The sequence below is a fragment of the Trachypithecus francoisi genome, unplaced genomic scaffold, assembly GCF_009764315.1.
Source record: "Trachypithecus francoisi isolate TF-2019V2 unplaced genomic scaffold, Tfra_2.0 Lachesis_group0, whole genome shotgun sequence".
NCBI classification, from domain to species: domain Eukaryota; kingdom Metazoa; phylum Chordata; class Mammalia; order Primates; family Cercopithecidae; genus Trachypithecus; species Trachypithecus francoisi.
In genome coordinates, this window is record NW_022681453.1 from 46032676 (window position 1) to 46046607 (window position 13932).

At 39.3% G+C, this 13932-nt stretch overlaps 1 protein-coding gene across 3 annotated transcripts in view; it reads left to right on the forward strand.

Annotated features, from left to right (window-relative positions):
• Positions 1–13932, forward strand: part of CNTN4 (contactin 4) — a 1029443-nt gene that overhangs the window by 270813 nt on the left and 744698 nt on the right. The window contains exon 3 of one of the 3 annotated variants that reach the window (XM_033210483.1): positions 2269–2341. The exons of the other annotated variants lie outside the window; for them this stretch is intronic. The gene's annotated coding sequence lies outside the window, so the exon portion shown is untranslated. The remainder of the gene's footprint in view (positions 1–2268; positions 2342–13932) is intronic. 3 annotated transcript variants of the gene reach the window in all.

Genomic DNA, 13932 nt, shown 5'->3' on the forward strand with positions numbered 1-13932 from the left:
TCTAACCCTATGACTCATATCTCAGTATGAACTAATAGGAAGAAAAACAAGAATACCAGGTCTCTTGTCGTCTTTCCATTTTGATATTAATCAGTTGTGTCCTGTTAGACAAATCATTAAACTTTCTTGGGCTCAAGCTTCCCCATCTATAAAATAAGAAGTTGAAACTATATGCCTTAGTAAATGCATTCTCTTCTCCAAGCTAAGCGAGTTTAAATCTGACAAGCTTTTAGGAAAGATACAACTGTGTACCCAGTACTGTAATATTTGATTCTTTATTTCCAGCTGAAATCTTTTAAAATTTACATTATTGCAATAAATGTTTTACCCCAACTGGTTTGGTTTGCAATATTTTATATGTACCTGTATGTAAAGAACCATCATATCTTACTATACCTAGAAATGAATGTGTTATGCCCAGACCGTTTGTTCCCCGAAAAAGACCACCAGAGTCCAGAGTCAAAGCCAAGCGGCAAGGATCTTTAATGCAAGTTCGAACTTGGTCCCTCCGTTCCACAACATACAGGAGGGCCCAGAACAATGCGTGCGCTTGCCTTTTATAGCCTAATGTAAACAGGACTTGTAAAGTTGCAGAGGAACGAGGGAATTCTTTAGGTTACAGCATTACAATTGGTTAACATTTTAAGTTTATACATTTAGCAGTTTTTTATTGGTTCCCGCGCTCTCACAAACGGCTGTGTTCTTATCGGGGATTTTCCAGGTGGTGTCCTTCTAAAGTTGAGATATATGGTAGTCTTTGAATTGAAAGATATATGGTAGGGAGACATATGGTGGGATGAGCCCAGGAAGTTGAGGGATATATGGAGGGGAGACATATGGTGGGATATGTTTATACTGGGCTCAGGAAGTTGAGAGATATATGGCAAGCACTAGTAATTAGAACAGAAAAAGAACAAGACAGGGACTTTCACATTGCTTGTCTATACAACATCTGAAATCTATAGATAACATTATCGGTTAGGTCCGGCGTCAACTTTTAACTAGGCTCAAGGCGCCGCCCGGGCTGCCTGCCTGTAGATTTCATTTGGTCTCTTTCAAATGCAATTATGTTTGTCATTTTAAGAGTCTCAAGAGTTAGTATTAAGAAAGTGCTTGTTGACATATTTTTTTTTGTCAAATGGCCTTCTGAAGTCAGCCTGCACTACTGCCTTTTACATATAGAAAAAGAAATTAGGGTGCATTTTTAACCTTTTCATGTTTAAACTAAGACCCATAGTAGCTCGTCAAAATTGCAAAACAGTCTTTGGAACATTTAGTACAAAATAACCCTTCTAATTGCTCGTGATATGAAGGACTGTAAACTTCATAAATCACCCAGAAGAACACAGTGTAATTCCCTGTAGAGTATCCTCTTTAAAAGTGATCACAGAATCAGACTCCATGATTTGAGCATCACAGTCAAAGATAATACTAACAGATATTACCCAGGTTGCCAATGAATTGCTGTCAGTTCATGTTTTATCCATGACAATTTTAAGGCAAATGTAAAAATGATACATTTGTTTGAACTTGTAGAGAAAATTTATTAAAAATCCAAGCTTGTAGGGAATGATGGACTATCTGCAGAATAGTAGCATAGCTATGATTTTGCAAACACATGGACTCGGATAATCTTACCCAGTGGAGACATACCAATGCAAAGTGGACTAAGATCTTGGAGTACTGATGGACCTATATATCACATTGAGAATGTTGAAACAACCTGAAACAAGCTAGAGAAATTGGAGAAGCTTAAACCTGAGGATTGGTGCCCTGAAATTGAAGAGAAACAACAGTCAACTTTACATGAACAGGATGAAATATCATACAACAGGATGATGTTAACATGTCTCTGAGCCTGAGGGACAAGGCATAGACTTAGAGCAATCCACCCTTGCCATTAAAATGTATTTTGAAGTGAGACAGGCACTTGTCTCAAAGGTCAGGGACTGAATGTGTCTTAGAGAAGTCATTGTGGTTGTTTTACCTTTTCGTCCACCTTTGAAATAAAAGATTAGAGATAAGATGAAATCTAACTAGATCCTTGCTAGGAGAATGAAGTTTTAAAAGGGGAGCCATAGTCACAGCTGTCTTCAAAGTAGGTAGATGCCAAGTCTTAGGGAAGTACAGGATTAACCATGTTGGTAATGACAGAACCTAAGGTATCCCCAGCAGTGTTCTTTAAGAGTGTAAAAACCAAGGATTAGGAGAGCAGGTGATTGGACACACCTGCTGAATAATCTTCTTAACCTCATCTTTACTCCGCAGGGAGAAAAATAACAGGAAAATAAAAACTTCCACCAAGTGGTTGATGGCAGTGAAATAAAAGGAGCATCAAAAGGTACACAAGGACAGATTTGTCTTGATGCTAATAATTCTGAACAAAAGGGCCAAGCAATTGCTGTAAAGTGCTCTGTACTAGTGTAAGATAAACACATAATAAGTATACTTAAATAAAGAAAAGAATAGAGTAGAATTCTAGGAGTGGTTCTTTTTTCTTTTTTCCAGGCACTTCTAAAGCTGTTATTCACTGAGGGCCTAAATACCTTGTAATGTCTCTTCATTACGTTTTTGTTCATGAAATAACAAGAAATGAATAGCTCTCAGTCAATATTTAATTGATGCTTATAAATTGAATTTAATCAGGAACTATCTAAAATGTCTCACTAACCAATGAAAATTTAAGCAAGGCAAATGTAACAAAGGAAAATGGGGAGCAAAGCAGGCAAACGGTACCAGATTATGCATGAGTATGAGAGAGAAAACTTTGTTTGAAGCCATTTACTATATTCCTGGATTACTGTAGCACAGCCTAAATAATTCTGATTAATGCAGCCTCCCAACACACCATATAGTCTGCAGTAAAAATGGCCCAACATATATACTTTAATTTCTGTACAATGTACTGGTTCCTTGTTTTAGTGATTCTGTGTTTGTAAACGTTCCTATATTGAGTTTGGTTCAACCATATTGACTGCTGAAGCTCAAGTTCTGTTTATTGTATAATTGGAGAACTATATCATACAACTTCTGCCATCAATGTGAGATATTCTAGTAGTCAAACTAGAAAGAGTAAACTCATAGAACACCATAAGTAAAATGTACCCCAGATAACATCCAGACCAAATCTCATTTTGTAGTGCAGGAAACTTAGGTGCAGAAATGTTTGGTTAAAAGTGGCACAGATTCACACAAAACCAAAGTCTTGATGTTCAGCATGCAGGAGAGAACATACTTTTCCACAGTTTTTTTTCTCCCTCAAAGATGGGACAAGGGTGACCTTAATTACACTAAAAAAGTGGATGATATTTAGTAGTATTTGAAAGAAACAGAGAACGGAGTTCTCATGCTTTGAAAACAGAAAGCAAATATGTATTATCTCACTTATCCCCCTTTATCTGAGTTAGATACATTCCCCCTGGAGTAGAAAAGTGTGTGATTTCTTCACGCTACTCGGAATGGAATGGTGTAGAATTTAAAACTTATGAATTCTTTAGTTTTGGAATTTTCCATTTAATATTTTTTGGAATGTGGCTGACTGCAGTAACAAACTCCAGAAAGCAAACCATAGATAAGAGGGGACTACTGTTTATGAACTCTAAAAAGTCTTAACTCATAGTAGTAGTAAAATGATGGTTAGTGAGGTTGAGGGTAGAAAGAGGGAGAGAATGCGGAGTTGTTGGTGAAAAGGTACGAAGTTTCATGTATAGGCAAGAGGAATAGGTTTTGAGATCTATTGCGAAGCAAGGTGACTACAATCAATAATGTATATTTCAGCATAAGAGTAAATTTCAAATGTCTAACCACAAAATAGAAGTGAGGTGATACGTTAATTAGGTCAGTTTAATCATTTTCGATTTTTACATATATCAAAACATCACATTTTACTTAATAGTGTATACAATTATAATTTATCAATTAAAATAACAAGCTGGGTGTGGTAGCTCACGCCTGTAATTCCAGTACTTTGGGAGGCCGAGGTGGACAGATCATGACATCAAGAGATCGAGACCATCCTGGTTAACACGGTGAAACCCCGTCTCTACTAAAAATACAAAAACAAAATTAGCCAGGGGTGGTGGTGGGCGCCTGTAGTCCCAGCTACTCTCGAGGCTGAGGCAGAAGAATGGTGTGAATCTGGGAGTCAGAGCCTGCAGTGAGCTGAGATCATGCCACTGCACTCCAACTTGGGCGACAGAGCGAGACGCCATCTCAAAAAATAAATAAATAAATAAATAAAGGAGTCCTCACTTCATGATGATGATGACAGCTTATATATTCAGCACATATTGTGTCTGGAATTGGTGGGTTCTTGGTCTCGCTGATTTCAAGAATGAAGCTGCGTACCCTCACAGTGAGTGTTAACAGTTCATAAAGATGGTAGTCTGGAGTTTGTTCCTTCAAATGTTCAAATGTGTCTGCAGTTTCCTCCTTCTGGTGGGTTTGTGGTTTCACTGACTTCAGAAGTGAGACTCCTGACCTCCGTGGTGAATGTTACAGCTCTTAAAGGTAGCGTGGACCCAAAGAGTGAGCAGCACCAAGATTTATTGTAAAGAGTGAAAGAACAAAGCCTCCACCCTGTGGAAGGGTACCTGAGTGGGTTGCCAGTGACTGGTTTGGGCAGCTGCTTTTATTCCCTTATCTGGCCCCACCCACATCCTGCTGATTGGTCTATTTTACAGAGAGCTGATAGGTCCATTTTACAGGGAGCTGATTGGACCGTTTTGACAGGGTGCTGATTGGTGCATTAAAGGTATGCTAGACACAGGTGCTGAACTAGACACAGAGTGCTGATTGGTGCATTTATAATCCTGTAGCTAGACATAAAAGTTCTCCAAGTCCCCACTAGATTAGCTAGACACTGAGCACTGATTGGTGCGTTTACAAACCTTGAGCTATATACAGAGTGCTGATTGGTGCGTTTACAATCCTTTAGCTAGACAGAGTGCTAGATGGTAAAGTTCTCCACGTCCCCACTAGGTTAGCTGGATACAGAGTACCGATTGGTCTATTTACAAACCTTGAGCTAGACACAGGGTGCTGATTGGTGTATTTACAATCCCTTAGCTAGACATAAAAGTTCTCCAAGTCCCCATTAGGCCCAGGAGCCCAGCTGGCTTCACCTAGTGGATCCTGCAGCAGGGCCTCCGGGGGAGCTGCCTGCCAGTCCAGTGCGGTGCACCTGTACTCCTCAGCCCCTGGGCAGTTGATGGAACCAGGTGGTGCAGCACTCCTCGGGGAGGCTCAGGGCGAGCAGGAGCCCACCGCAGAGGCGGGGGCTGGGACATGGCAGGCTGCAGGTCCTGAGCCCTGCCCTGCGGGAAGGTGGCCGAGGCCCTGTGAGAATTCAAGCACGGTGCATGTGGGCGGCAATGCTGGGGGATCCGACGCAACCTCCACAGCTGCTGGCATGGGTGCTAAGCCCCTCACTGCCCTGGGCCGGCAGCGCGGGCCTGTGAGCAGGGAGTGCAGACCTGGTTCTCACCCACTCCTCTCCCTCCACACCTCCCTGCAAGCAGAGGGAGCCAGCTCTGGCCTTGGCCAGCCCAGAGAGGGGCTCCTACAGTGCAATGGCGGGCCGAAGGTCTCCTCAAGTGCGGCCAGAGTGGATGCCGAGGCCGAGGAGGCACCAAGAGTGAGGGCTACTAGCATGTTGTCACCTTTCAATATGATATACTAGGCATATAAGTAGTGATCCTAATCCTTATAAACACATTTTCTTAAGATGTAACCTAAGGTGGGTTCCAACATCTCATAACATCTCTTCATCTTGTTGATTAAAAAACCTGAATTTCAGAGTGATTACATAAGCTTCCCAATATCTCAGTGTAAATCTGTGGCAGAGTTGGGATTCCCCTTCAATTCTATTTTGATTCCAGGGTCAGAATTCATAATTACTTCTCATATTGCTACAGTTGACAAAAAGCTGAATATTTTGGGCTGGGCATGGTGGCTCATGCCTGTAATCCCAGAACTTTGGGAGGTTGAGGCGTATCACCTAACGTCAGGAGTTTGATACCAGCCTGGCCAACATGGTGAAACCCCGTCTCTACTAAAAGTAGAAACATCAGCTGGGCGTGGTGGCAGGCACCTGTAATCCCAGCTACTCAGGAGGCTGAGGCAGGAGAATCGCTTGAACCCGGGAGGCAGAGGTTGCAGTGAGCTGAGATGGAGCCACTGCACTCCAGCCTGGGTGGCAAGAGCGCGACTCCATCTCAAAAAAGTGAAACAAAACAAAAAACAACAACAACAACAAAAAAAACCCTGAATATTTTGAACCTTAAGTGCAAGGAGTTACATAAATAGGCTTCAAGAAATGCACCCACCAGAGTGATGTCAGAGCAACTAGTTGTAGTGAAGTACTAATAGGGACTTTGTGTATGAGAATCTGATATTAGCAGGAGACAGTTGTGCTGTAGTGCTTTCAGCTAGTATTGCAGGAAAAAAAAATCACACTTGGCTGTAAGGAAGCTGTTGATTGCTTACACGGTTTTCTGTGGCATGTCAGCTCTCCCTGCCACCTACTCTCTTCCTTATCAAAGAGCCAGGATTTCCAAGTGAGGTGAGAATCCCACTTGACAAGCAGGCATAAACCATTTGAGGCAAATACAAATTAAAAGGCTCCAAGACAGAAATAGAAGCATTAGCAGCAGGCAGTGTCTTGGGGATACATTGTGTCAGATTACATCCAGGAGTTGGGAGAATAAGTGAGTCATAGCCTCCCAGTGGATAAGCCCTGCTGTGTCAGTAGCTGGGCAGCCTCAGAAGCTGTATTAGCTATTTAAAGTTGCCAGAACTGCTGTGAATGCCCCAAAGCTAGCATCTGCTTAGTAACATCCTTGAATTATGCGCAGTATGCCTATTTCTCAAGTAGCTTCAGCATTTCTCCTAACTTCTGACCTGTGTCAAAGCATTGTGATAGAATTTTGTTCGTGTTTAAGGACAGGAATACAGAAATGTAAAGAATTAGGTTTTGTTCAAGATCACCCAGCGAGTCAATCAATGAGCTAATATTACAATGTTGATCTCAAGGAACGTTTGGTCTGTATATAGAAATATGGAACATAAATATGCTGTCATTGCACATGTTTGATCAATGTCTTGGCCAAGAAATCTCAGTTGTCAGAAACAGAAACTCTCTTAATTTAGTCCGAACAAGAATTTAGTTTATTGGAAGAATACAAGGAATCTCATATAACTTACAGCTATGAATTACAGCTTTGTTCAGGTCAGGAGCAAAGGTTACCTTTCTGTATTTCTGGGACCTATTTCAGGGACCCTGTGGGCAATTAGCATTCTCTCTTCTTCCCCAACCCCCTCCTGCACCCTCCTCCAATCCCTGAAGGTATTTTATCTTTGCAATTTCTTCTTTCTACATTAGTATATATTCAGTTGATACTGGCCATCCCAGCTCTGGACTAACATGACCCACTGGATTGGGTCTCTGTATCCTAACCAGAAATTCCACAATGAGAAAAATCTCCTGCTCCAGTTTTTAGTACAAAGAAAAACCGGGACCTCCTAAGAGAAAGAGTTGCATTCTTGTCAGACAGCCCAAAGGTTTTTAAAATACAATCAGGAAATTGCCACCAATGCTAAATTGTGTTCTAATTCAAATTGTAGCAGGGGCAGGGTTTATCCCAGGTTAGTATATAACAATTAACATCTGGAAGCCACTTTGTTCCTGCCTTCTAGACCTCCCCTCAGTTGTTGCCTGGGTGCTTTTTACCTTGATTGGCTCGGTGTTTCCCGACTGCTAATCCTGTACCAAAGAAAATCCAATACAGGTATCAGTGTTTCCATTTCCTGTTGCTCATGTCATTTGTAGCTATTGGTGAGGAGAACAGTTGTTACTGGAAAGGGGTCCCAATCCAGACCCTAAGAGAGTTCTTGGATCTCACGTAAGAAAGAGTTCAAGAAGAGTCCATAAAGTGAAAGCAATTTTATTAAGAAAGTAAAGGAATAAAAGAATGGCTACTCCATAGGCAGAGCAGTGGCATGGGTAGCTGGTTGCCCATTTTTATGGTTGTTTCTTGATTATATTTTAAACAAGGGGTGGATTATTCATGAGTTTTCCAGTAAAGGGATGGTCAATTCCTGGAACTGAGGGTCCCTCCCCTTTTTAGATATATAGGGTAACTTCCTGATGTTGCCATGGCATCTGTAAACTATCATGGTGCTGGTGGGAGTGTCTTTTAGCATGTTAATGCATTATAATTAGCGTATAATAAGCAGTGAGGACAACCAAAGGTCACTCTCTTCCCTATCTTGGTTTTGGTGGATTTCAGCCAGCTTCTTTACCTCAATCTGTTTTATCAGCAAAGTATTTATGACCTGTATCTTGTGCCAACCTCCTATCTCATCCTGTGACTAAGAAAGCCTAACCTCCTGGGAATGCAGCCGAGTAGATCTCAGCCTTATTTTACCCAGCCCCTATTCAAGATGGAGTTGCTCTTGTTCAAACACCTGTGACACAGTTGCTTTGTTTTTTCAGCTCTGGTCAGGAACTTATTGCAGGCAAAGTGCTTTACAGCTTAAAAAGTCAGGGATAAGGGAATAGATGCTGTCTTTGGCTTTGGACATTTTCGCAATATCTAGCTTCTTAACTAAGCAGAATAAATTTTTATAAGAGACATTTAGATACTGTTAAAGACTAGCACATTTTTACTAGAAATTCCAGGACTGTCAACACAATAAGATTTATGCAGATTAGATGGTATGGTGTTTATTGCTACAACTTGATAACTAGACCAGTACTTCTCAAAGTTAAAGTGGTTACAGATCACTTAGGAATCTTGTTACAAATGCAGATTCTGCCCTAGGAAGCCTGTATGGTACCTGAGATTTTGCATTTGTAACCAAGACCTAGATGATCCTGATGCTGGTGACTCACAGACCATACTTAAGTAGCAGTGATGTTAAGATATTGTTTTCATATCCAGAATCACTGTACTTTTCAGAATAGAAATTAATAGTCTACCTTCTTATTTCAGACCTGAACAAAATGAACTTCAGTTTAGGTGGGTTACTTGCTTAAGGACAATATAGTTTGTAACAGTGTTGGAATTAAAAGCTAAATTCTGTTGATTGTATTATACCAACTTAAGGGACTAATATTTGTTATGTTGATTCCATGCTGTTTTGTTCACTTAACTGAAAATTACTGCATAAATAGCCTTAATTCACTATCGCTGTCTAGTTTTCAGCTCTAGTAGGTATTGTAAACATAAACATACACAGAAACACAGATTTATCTAACTTCCAGCCAAGCTTTTGCAAAGCAAAATCCAGGCTGCAGAGAGATTGTTGATTGATACTAAAATTTTGACAGCTGAGAGTATATTTTCAGCAACAAGATGAGTAACTTGGGCTAAAGGGGACTGATGAGAATAAAACTTAGATTTATTAAAGACCTTTCCAGTGAGCAGTCTGTGTCCTTTCTCAATGCAAAAATAAATAGTGTCCAATTCCAATTATATGATCCTGCGACACGTAATTTAGCTTAGATTAACTGCTATAAATTGCTAGCATCTTCTTAATCCTGTATGTATTTGGTATCATGCTTTAATGCCTATACATTTATACTGGGGTACTCAATGAATTTCCAAAATAATACTCTGTAGAATACATCATATTTCCTTTAGAAGTTTTTAAAATAACTCCAGTTACTGTCTTTTATGTAATAAAATATATGAATTCTACACTTATCGTTTGGTTTTATAAACCTATGCAGAAGCATCAGTGGATTGGGAACATCCGTGTACCCCTATGTGACATTTTACTTAGTTTGGGTGAGGGAAAGTCAACTGCAGCAAAATCATTTCTTTTGATTTCTAATAATTTCTTCTAGCCTTATCTATAGGATACTTGACAAAAAAAAAAAAGGATACAATATTTCTATCTATTTAAGATGTATATCACAGTCCACTTAACAGTTTGAGGAATGTCTTGGTAGTTTCTGTGACCTTGAGTAAGCTTTCCATTTTGAGTCTCAAGTTTTGCAACTACAACATGCAGACAGTAACACCTACCTTGCAGGATAATAGGGATGAAATGACAGCATATTTAAAAGCACTTAACCAGTGCTTGGCATATGAAGCACTCAGCAAATATTATTTTCTTCTTATTTCCTGAAGCATTTAATATCTTTAGGATTAAGCTATAGCAAAATGAGAATTCTCTTTACTTACCTCTGGCACCTAGAATGCTCTTGGGTGACTGGAATAAGTTTTAATTGTAATCAAAACTGAACAATTAATAGTGTAAACTTGCTGAGGGAAAAGTAAGGAGGACATGCTCTCCAGAACCAATTAAAAATGATTTTAGTTGATCTACTATTTCATATTCCCCACATCATTGCTTTTCCTATTAGCATGTGTAAGTGAGAATTAATGGTAAATAATGGCAACACAAATCAGTACTAAAGTGCATAGTCATTTTTCATCAAGCAGCTAAAATGGTATTATTAGTGTCAATTTATCGGTTATATATAATGAACTACAATACTGGAGTTTTGTAGAAATTATTTTTTATTCCCAATATATAGAACTTGATCAAGGAGACTAAGTTCCTTTTATAAAATACCAGAGGATGTCCTAAATGAAGAAATATGGCTAGTCTGATGCAGGGTGTGTATTCAGGAGCATGAGGTTTTCTCTCTCACAATTACGTGAGCCTCTACAGTGTACTTTTTCCTGGCCTCCAGTTGCGGTTAGGTGCTACTGGTAGATTTATGAATATGTCATAGTTATATCAAATATTTTAATCATTTTGAGCCTTTTCACCTCATCCAAGTAAAACAATTAACTTCTCCAAAAGAAGTATTGTAAATATTTTTTTGCAGATTTTAATCAACCTATGACAGCCCTCTCATGTAATAAAATGGTAACTTTGTAAGATTTGATGTCCCAAAGATACATCTGCACCATTTAATTAGCTGGATCTGAGTTTACAGGTAGAGTCAATTGAGTTTTTACAGATGGGCTTATTATCTGATTGGAGAGAACTGCATACAGCTATGTAATTATTACAACGATTAATGCACAATATTATATGTGTATTGTATAATACTCCAATGTTCATTTAGGAGTTCTTCTCTGGAATTGGTGTTGTATCTGTTATAAAAAATTGTAGTTTCTGATAGAAGTTATATAAACATGGAGGGATTTTTATTGGTATGATTTAAGGCAAATCATTTTCTAAGACTGAGTCAAATCCAAACTAGCATGTGCTTAACTGAAATCATGTATATATGATTTTGTTTTGTTTTGTTTTTGAGATGGAGTCTCCCTCTGTCGCCCAGACTGGAGTAAGGTGGCGCGATCTCGGCTCACTGTGAGTTCCACCTCCCAGGTTCACGCCATTCTTCTGCCTCAGCCTCCCGAGTAGCTGGGACTATAGGCACCCACCACCACGCCCGGGTAATTTTTTGTATTTTTAGTAGAGACGGGGTTTCACCATGTTAGCCAGGATGGTCTTGATCTCCTGACCTCATGATCTGCCTGCCTTGGCCTCCCAAAGTGCTGGGATTATGGTCGTGAGCCACCGCACCCAGCCGTATATATGATTGTTTATTCACCAATTCCTTCACTTGCTAAACAGATATTTTGGAGTTTCTACCAAATTCTAAGTATTGTGCAGTATACTGTTAAGCATAGCCTTGTTTCAAAGGAAGTAATAGTCAAAGCAGAGTGAAAACCAGATGAACAGATTATTCATCTTAATCTACAGATTTAGAAGGAAAAAACTACCACGCATTATATGCCAGATCTTCTTATAAGCACTTTTACATATTTTATGTCATATGAACAGATTATGACTATTTATTGTGATAAGACCTGTGTTATTTGAAGCATGAAGTAAATGGAAAACGTCACAGGAAAGGTGACATTGGAACATGATGGTAAAGAGTAAGTAGGAGATTGCAAGAGAAATCTATTCTGTTTGAGAACTTCTAAACAGAAGGTCAGTTTGAGTATAAATTAATGATTAATTTTTATTCCCTTATTTTTAGCAGTAAAAAAATATTTTACTGTTCAGTTTGAAAATGTTTCTGGAATCCTTAGGATTTTCCTTTTGTTCCCCCCACCCCTTAAACAATTCTATTTCATCTTTCAGTGAACTGGAAATACTGAAAAAAATACAATTTTGTCCATATTTCCATCTTCTCTAATATGTTTGCCCAATGAAATATGAACACAATATTGCATAATACTGAAAACTGGCTGTATTAGTCAATTTTCATGCTGCTGTAAAGAACTTCCTGAGACTGGGTAATTTATAAAGGAAAGAAGTGTAATTAACTCACAGTTCAGCATAGCTGGGGAGGCCTCAGGAAACTTACAATCATGCAGGAAGGCTAAGGGGAAGCAAGGAACCTTCTTCACAATGCAGCAGGAAGGAGAAGTCCCAAGAAAAGGGGGAAGAGCCCCTTATAAAACCGTTAGATCTCGTGAAAACTCTCTCAGTATCTGGAGAACGGTGTGGGAAAACCACCTCCATGATTCAGCTACCTTCACCTGGCTTCTCCCTTGACACATGTGGATAATGGGGATTACAATTCAAGATGAGATTTAGTTGGGGACACAAATCCTTACCATATCACTGGGATTTAAAAAATTTCTAAATGCTCCATGTTTACCTGTCTGAAAGACTGGTGTGGGGTTCAGGATTTCCTCTAGTGTAATGAGTCAGAATATTGATGGTTATAAATGTTCACTGTGGCTCTGTTGTGGGTATTGCACAATGTATTGTTGCTTTTCTTAAGCAGTTCATAGAGTAAGGAAGTGACTTGTATCATGGTCATGATACAAATTGTATTAGACAATACATGATGAAATGCTAAATCCTTGAAGAAGGAGAGATTCTTTTTTAATCTTAATAGCATTTTCTTTGTATCTCCTTCCTAGAACCTAACTTTATGTGTGTACCTGTATTAATGTCACCCACCTTGGTTGGCAACTCACTGAGAACAAGGACTTTTGTATTAATACAGTTGTTCTAACTCAGTGGTTTTCAACCAGGGGCAATTTTGTCTCTCAGGAGATATTAGGTAGTGTCTGGAGACATTTTTATTGTCAAGACGGGAGGATAGGTGCTATTTGTAACCAGTGGGTAGCTGCCAGGTATGCTGCTAAGCATCCTACAATGCAGAAGGTAGCCTGTACAAGAAAGACTCATCTGACCAAAGATGTCAAGTGTCAAGGTTGGGAAACCCGGCTCTGTACTATATCCTGAGGTCATTCTGTGACTTGGGCATTGTGAGCTCATACATTCAGCCCCATTAAAAAGGAGAAATTAATTACCTAACGTGTTTATCCAACTGTACTGGAATAACAGCTGAGTAATTAGGCTGGAAATTACATGCTCTGCTGCTATAAAAAAATTTTCCTTTTATAAAATAAAAATATTTTCTACATAAAAAAGCTGAAGAAATAACTTCTCTTGTACTATTGTGTGGCTGTAGCGTTAGTGACTTCATTCAGTATGTAGACATTGAGCAGTGAGCTTATTGATAGGTCCTGCAAATCTGTCAGGGAGCAGGATAGACACATTGTTCTCATTAACTCTCTAATTCCACACGATCTGAGACAGATGTGAAACAAATAATTAGATAAATGCATATTAAAATTTTAATATAGATAAGTGATTTATGGTCAGCAGAAACACAGGAACTATAGAAAGATCTGAGTTGTAGGGGTCTAGTAAAAGTTCCATTTAAGTAGAAAAAAGGAAGCGTGAAGAGTTAACCAGATTGAGTAAGCATTCCAGGGAGCAGGACCACCATAGGCATGAGCTTAGTGCATTCAAAAAACTGTCAAGAACCACGTATGACTAAGTGCAGCAGTTAAGGAGAGTGGCTTGAGAATTAGGCAGGGCCCAGATCTATCAGGGGTCCCTATATTCCATGTAAAGGATTTCTAACTTTATTCT